Raw genomic sequence first — 7,924 nt, forward strand, 5'->3', positions numbered from 1 at the left:
GCCCAGTGGGAAGCTGACTAATTGTAGTACCTTTCTGATTAGGGCATAGGAAAGATACCTAAAATAACGGATTCCCTACTTGGTCAGTTGATTATGTTCTACCATCATTTCCCCTAAAATAGGTGACTCACATGGGATATAGTCAATATATTGAATGGTGTCTTACAACTCTCATGTTCTGTGTTGGGATCTCCATGGAAAGAAATCACAGTTTAAAATCATCTCAGCATTATGTCAATGTGTCAGGCAGAGTAACGGTCCTCCAAATAAGTCCATGCCCTAATCCCCAGAACATGGGACTGTGTTACCTTACATGGCAAAAAGGACTTTGCAGATATGATGAAATCTATGACCCTTTAGGGGTGCATAGCTGGCTCTGTTGGTGGAGCATGTGACTCTGGATCTCGGTGTTTTGAGTCCAAGTCCCATGCTGGGTGTAGCGATAACTTGAAAATAAAATCTTAAAAAAAAAAAAAAGGTATAAACCTTGAGATGTGAAGATAATCTCATATTATTCAAGTGAGTCCAATTGAATCACATGGGTCCTTATTATTGGACTGAGTTCAGAGTCAGAGGGAGTTCAGAGTCAGAGGGAGATGTGACGAAGGAAGAAAGATCAGACAGACACATTATCGCTGGTTGTTCTTTTGAAGATGGAGGAAGGAGCCGTGAGCCAAGAAATGAGGGCACCCTCCAGTAGCTCAAAGAGTCTCTCCCCTGGAGACATCAGTAAGGAATATCACTCTGCCAACAACATTTTAGCCCAATGGGATCTATATTAGACCTCTAACCTATAGAACTCCAAAATGCTAAGTTTGTGTTGGTTTAAACTTTAAAATTTGGGGTAATTGATTTCAAGAGCAACAGAAAATTAATATAATCAATAAATTGTCAGTAAGTATTTTTCGGTTCTCTAATTCTGCAAGGTGCTTTAAAATTAGATGTAGCAGATTATAAACAGTAATAGTTATAACAATTTATTGTGAAACTGAATAAGAGATGAGACTCAATATTTTCAAACCCCTTTTATACCCATAGCAATCCTTTTTTTTACTTTGACAAGCATTGTTATTTATTTTACATTTTGTCATCTCATAGTTTCATGACATTAGCCACCAGAATACACAAAAGTAGGTTCTTCATTTCATACAGAGAGGAAAATAATGAACTCCATTAAAAGTTCACCTTGACCAAAGAGACAACCTCTGATGGAAAAACCACATGCAGGAGAACCTGATATACCTATATTTATAGATATCTCATCTGAAAGAACACAGAAAAAAAAACAAATTAAATATTTGCAGCACTACCTATAGTAAAGAGTAATTTACCAGCTTTATAAACAGTCACATTCTATGTTCAAAGGAAGCACGTGAGTGAATACAATTGGGGACAGACTAATATTCCAGCAAGCTCTAGAACAGTCTAGTAATGACCTAAGATTCTAGAAGGGAGCGATATGTGCAAAAGAAATGTGGATGCAGGAGTCCTCTCAGTCTCAGAACAGTCCCCACACAGCTGCCCCCCACCTTAGCCCTGGAGTTTTTATTGCTTTCTCCCCTCTTTCAATTGTTTTAGGGTCTGTGGCAATTGATTTAGGCTCCAAGAAAAATGGCTCTGGTTTCTGGGTCAGGAGATTCTCCCTGATAATATGCGTGTGCAGGAAGTGTATGGCACAGTAAAAGGAGAGGACCCGGGTACCTGGAGAGCCTTTCTCCTCAGCCCGGTCCATGTTCACCTCAGGAATCTTCACTTCTTACCCCAGGACCCGCAAGCCCCAATCCAAGCTACTCCATTAGTCCTGAGATGGTGATGCAGGGCTGCAGAAGTCACACTACCTTGGATCATATCTCTCCAGATAAACTGTATTCTTTCTTAGAATCATAAGATGTTGGCATAGCTTGATCAGAACACTCCTGAGCAACACCATGTTTCTAGTGGCCTTGGACACACTGCTTCTATTTAGGTTATAGTCCATGGAACCTGGGGGCAAAAATGGAGATCTACTGGGACTCTTAGGCAACACAGTCTCAGCCACATACTGGCTTCCAAAGGTAGACACCATGAAATTCTCAGGCAGTGTGTTCAACCCTCATGGGCTATCCCAGCATTTAGCCTCAAACCCCTTGTCAGGTTTCCATGGGGACGGAGGATCAGGCAACTTTCTACCACAAGGCCGTGGCTCAGCTAGGCAAAATGAGCTGGGAGGAGGACTGCAGTCTATGAACAGGGGCAGGTGGGTGTCTTTGCTGTGTGAAGAGCTCCAACAGGACAACTCCATGGTGTGACTGATTGGGCCCAGCCACTCACCACTCTCTGAGTGGATCCAGGCCAGGAGGTGGCTGGCACCAGTTAGAGATGCAGGCAAGCCTGGTCCTGCTGGCCAAGGGGATGTAACCTATACCTTGCAGGAAGTATTTGAAGGCCTCAGTCAGCTTTTCTGACTGTGTGACCTGGGGAAGCCCCTTAGAATTTGCCACCTAGAAAGGATGTGGTGGTTGGATCTGGTTTGGAGTTGCACTCCACCACCCATCCTCAGCTGTCACCAACCACCAGCATCACCAGGCAGAGAGTGTTGTTGGCATTGGGCACTGCCCCAGGCAGGTTAATGTCCAGGTCTCTGTAGTTGTTGTACGTGTTCCAGAAGAGCTGTGAGTTGGCTCCCTATGTTCCAATCTGCTGCCAGTAACTCTGAACCTGCTCTGTATTGTTCACGAGCTCCTCCTGGAGGAAGAGGTGGGATAACACTGTGTCAGTTAAAGTGCAGATTGACTGCAATTGGATTACTGGGTATTTACCCCAAAGATACAGATGAAAAGAAGTGAAAAGAAGGGCCATCTGTACCCCAATGTTCATAGCAACAATGGCCACAGTTGCCAAACTGTGGAAGATGCCCTTCAACTGATGAATGGATAAAGAAGATATGGTCCATATATACAATGGAGTATTATGCCTCCATCAGAAAGGATGAATACTCAACTTTTGTATCAATATGGGTGGGACTGGATGAGATTATGCTGAGTGAAATAGGTCAAGCAGAGAGAGTCAGTTATAATATGGTTCCACTTACTTGTGGAGCATAAGGAATAACACGGAGGACATTGGGAGATGGAGAGAAGTGAGTTGGGGTAAATTGGAGAGGGAGACAAACTATGAGAGACTGTGGACTCTTAGAAACAAACTGAGGGTTTTGGAGGGGAGTGGGTTGTGGGGTTGGGTGAACCTGGTGGTGGACATTAAGAAGGGCACATATTACATGGGGCACTGGGTATGGTGCATAAACAATGAATGCTGGAACACTGAAAAGAAATAAAATAAAATAAAATGGAAAAAAATAAAAAGTGCAGGTCAGGCCAGAGAGCTTGGTGGCTATGCAATCAGTCTAGTCCTTGCTGTTAGGATCAGGGTTCATCAGCACCAGCTCCTCCACCAGGCTGGGGAAGATGAATGCCAAGTTGGCCAGCACATAGGCTCTGGATCCCACTTGGAATCCAATTATGTACTTGAACCCAAAATACTGTGCCTAGGGAGCATGGCAGTCAGCTGCTCCTTGGAAGGGTACTGGTACCCCTGCAGAAAGAGTGAGCCCCCACCTGCTGACCAGGGTCATCCCTGTGGGACACCAGAGTGCTGGGTGACCTCCTGCATGTCCTCAAAGTTGAAGAAAGTGTTGGGTCACACTTATGTGATTGAGGCCCACGTCCTGGGTGGTGAAGATGGTAGGGTGGTTTCCCTTGGGGGAGACCCAGATCACCACGTGCAGAGGTGATAAGGCTTCCCAATATCGTGTTCCCCATCCTAGCACTTTACCAGAAGGCACTCTGCCTCTACCAGGAAGGATAAAAGAAGGCCTGAATCACCAGGTTCCACAGGGAGGGGGCAGTGCGAGGGGGAGGCGATGGCTCTGTGTTCCTAGCAGTCTTTTAAGCGAAAAGGTATAAGTGATTTTTCCCAGACCACAGAATATTCGTCTAGTTTTGTCAAAACTCTTAGCTCCTCTGCTCTGCTGCCTCTCAGAACAGCTGATACTGAAGAGCTAATACCCTACATGGGTCACTAACTTGGGTAACATGTTTATATTTAATAAAAGTGATATTCCAAAGAAAACTTGGATGTCTCAAGAGTAAACAAGTAATATTTCATGTATTATTTTTATTATATGTAAATATAACGACATTTGTGATTATCTTAATTAAAATGAGAAATAAAACTTATACAATATCTTCAGAGTATATCTATCTGGAGAGGCGGGGTCAAAGGGAGTTTGAAGAATATAGTTTTTGTTAATGATTTTGTTTTTAGTTGGCTGCATCCTCTTGGACAAAGCAAGAAATGGTCCTCAAGTCTTCTACCTATGGAGCATAAAACTCTTTTATAGGCACCTCTTACTTCATAGAGTTTAAACACAGTATTTTTTTGGCCTTTTCTTTGGGAAGGTCATGCATATGTCAGTTGGGGACCTCTTCTGCATCTCAGGGATACAAGTTTACCTTATGTGTCCCAATAGCATGATTTACAAAGTCCAAAATTCTTTCTGATGCAAGTTCCCATGGGACTTACATTTTCAGTCTTCTCTGCCTCTTGGGCTTCTGATTCCGTATATGCTGAACCACACTGATCAACATTAGCCTAAAAAATTTTACAACGTGAATATTATTTTTCTAAAGACTTTAGTGGTAGAAAGCAGTGAGGTTTGTATAACAAACAACTTCAAATGGAAATAAAGACATCCTAATTCTTGAAAATCTCTTTCCCGCCATTGTTGACTTCCAAAAAATATGTTTCATTGTGATAAAATAGACATCACACAAAAGTTACCATTTTAACTGTTTTTAAGTCAGTAGCACTAAGTAGATTCATAATCCTGTGCAGCTATCACCACCATCCATCATCCAGAGCTTAACCATTTTCTCAAACTCAAACTTTGTACCCGTTTAACTGTAAAATTAACTCCTCATTTTTGTCTTCCTTTAGTTCCTGGCAACCACTATTCCACTTTATGGATTTGACTATTCCAGGTACCTCAGATAAGAGAAAGTCTACAGTATTTGCCCCTTGGTATCTGGTTTGTTTCATTTAGCATAATGTCATAATGTCATTTAGCATATGTAACATGTCAGAATTTTAGTCCTTTTTAAGTCTGAATAACTTTCTCTTGTGCCCATATGCCATATCTTGTTTATCCATTTATTTGTTGGTGGATATTTAGGTTTGGGCTGCTATAACAGTATCAAAGACTGAATGCCTCATAAACAACAGAAAGGTATGTCTTGCAGATCTGTAGGCTGGGAAGTCCGAGATGAGGATGGCAGGAGATTCAGCATCTGGTGAGGGTCATCTCCTGATCCATAAACCACTGACTTCTTGCTGTATCCTCACTGGTGGGAAGAGCTCCTGGGATCTCTATCATAAGAGCATTGAATCCATTCATGAGGGTTCTACCCTCATAACCACATCGCTTTTCACAGGCTCCACCTCCAAACAAGATTTCAGTGTATGAATTGGGGGATGCATATTCAGTCTAGAGCAGCACTTAAGAAGTATCTCCCCCTGAGATCATCTCACTCTGTCTTTTCTTCTCAGTGCTATGATCTTTCATCTTGCTCCACCCTCTTCACAACAATAAAGACATTTTTCTCTCTTTATCTTAAACAAGGCAGTTTGGCCGTCTCTGAAGACTTTGTAACACCCTGCTTTTCTTGGATCTAAATTGTTACTGTAAGGGTTGCTGAAGCTATTTTTCCAAATTATTATAGTTCCCATACTAAGATGAATTCCTAGACCATCTACTAAACCAAACCACTTTTCTATTCCTTCTTTATAGGAGTTCATAGTTTGTTTGCTCTGAGGGTCTGAATTAAAAGTGGGGATGCCAATTCAGTATGTTTTCCTTTATAGTTTATTATTCTGTGTGGACTAATGAAACAGAGAAATATTTCCTAATTACTCTGACTGGCGTTTTTAATGTAATGAACTATTTACTTTTAAATAATATGAAATATTGTGTAATTTTTTAGCCAGAAAGAGTAATTGAAAAACTTGAACCTCTAAAATATATGGATAGCATGATTATTTTAACCCAGGCCACAGAATACATAATATTTCAGTAAATATCTACAGTGAGATAAGAACAATCTTTGGAGGATGCAAAAAATAAATTTGGCAGAGGCAAAACTGGAAAGAACTGTTGCTATTGATAATAATAAAAAAAATTAATCAGATTTTCACGTTACAGACGTTGATCTCCTGAAAAATTTGTTTTTCCTGAGCAGTATAACATTTTTCACAAGGCTAAGTGTTAGAAAAGATAGTGCTCTATCACTGGACTGAAATATCCAGTATAATTTTACACAGTGGTATTCTTTTTGTTGTAAAATAGCAGAAAGTATGTGTATCTACAATGACATCTATTATCTGAAAGGGTTGTTGACTCATGTAATGGAAGAATCTGGGAATAGATCTTACTTCAGGCAGCGATACCTTTAAATTGGAAGGGAGAAAAATATGTAAATCCATCCTATAACAAATTAATATTGATAGATGATGGATGAATAGATAGATGACAAATAATAGATGGTGGATAGATAGATAAGAAGAAAGAATTGCAATCTATTCTAGATAAGGTTTTAAATAATTCAGACTAGAAAGTGGTAATTAAAACATTTGATGGGAGGAGAAAGAAAGATTTTTATCAGGAATCTTTGTTTTTGTTTGTTTTCCTGAAGCCTGAGGTTTTTATGCTTTTGTAGTGATACTATTTATAGTGCCTTTCAGCTTCTACATGGTATATCAGAGAATAGTTTATTATAAATACTTATGGATTCCAAGACATAGGTAATAAACAGAAATATTTAACAGTAATAATAATAAACAGTAATATCCTTGAATATTAAAAAAGGAATAGAGTCTGAGCAAGCTTCACAGTGTATTTCAGGGAAAACCCCCAACTATATTAAGAATCCCATCTTGATATTGAGTATCTGATTATTTTGGATTATATGCGGTTTCTTTCTGAAATATTGGTAAACTCTGAATTTGTTAGTCAATTGAGATGTTCTTTTTTTTCAGAATAGTTACCCTTAATCGTTCAGATCTTGTGGTCCCATAATTCTAAAAATGGTTTAGCATTCTTTAAATACCAAACGGTAGTTAATTCTTTCTAGATAAATTTCAAGTTCTTACAAAAATGCTGGTGGAGAAAAATATTTGCATTTCAAGTAAACTAATTGTGATAACTAATAATTCAGGCTATTTGACACCTGATGCAAATATTGAAGAATAGCTTCTACTTGTCTCTAGTGTGATTCAGCAATAAAGAAATATCATCTACTTCCTAAAAGGTCAAGTGGATTATTAATTAAAAACTAATTACACCACTTGTGAATTGTGTTGTTAATTTGTGCTCAATAATTCTTGATACTAGATTCATTAGGCATTGTTTTTCCAGGCTATTGTTAACTTTTTAGATATGTTCATCATAATATTTATAGAAAATGAAATGTATATCAAAATTAGAAACCAACAAACTTTTCCAGGTTCATATTATAAGCTAGCTAAAATGAATGCCTTTTAACACTCAATGAATCAGGTACATTTATAATTAATTGTATTTCGATTTATGAAAAAAATGTATTCTTTGCATAACTTACTCCTTTTGTATTGCTGCAGATTTTAGTATCAATTTTTGCTACACTGTAATTTTCACTGATTTATTTTTCAGATATTTATTTTTCAGATACTGATTACATTTTGGTATGAATCTCTTTTTTCACACACGGTAGTACATTATCATTTATTTAAAGGAACATGTGTGTTTTGATTTTGAGTATGAAAATTAATATAGCTTGCCTCATGTAAAAGCTATAATTTTCATGTTCTGTATCAATTCCTATACCTATGCTGCTATCCATAAAGTAGACTCAGA

At 38.8% G+C, this 7,924-nt stretch overlaps 1 pseudogene; it reads right to left on the reverse strand.

The window, feature by feature from the left end:
- Positions 1–2,092: 2,092 nt before the first annotated feature.
- On the reverse strand, positions 2,093–3,807 carry LOC101691304 (annotated as a pseudogene).
- Between the last annotated feature and the right edge of the window lie 4,117 nt (positions 3,808–7,924).

The sequence above is a fragment of the Mustela putorius genome, unplaced genomic scaffold (assembly GCF_011764305.1).
Source record: "Mustela putorius furo isolate JIRA1106 unplaced genomic scaffold, ASM1176430v1.1 tig00003834_pilon_pilon_pilon, whole genome shotgun sequence".
Taxonomy (NCBI): Eukaryota; Metazoa; Chordata; class Mammalia; order Carnivora; family Mustelidae; genus Mustela; species Mustela putorius.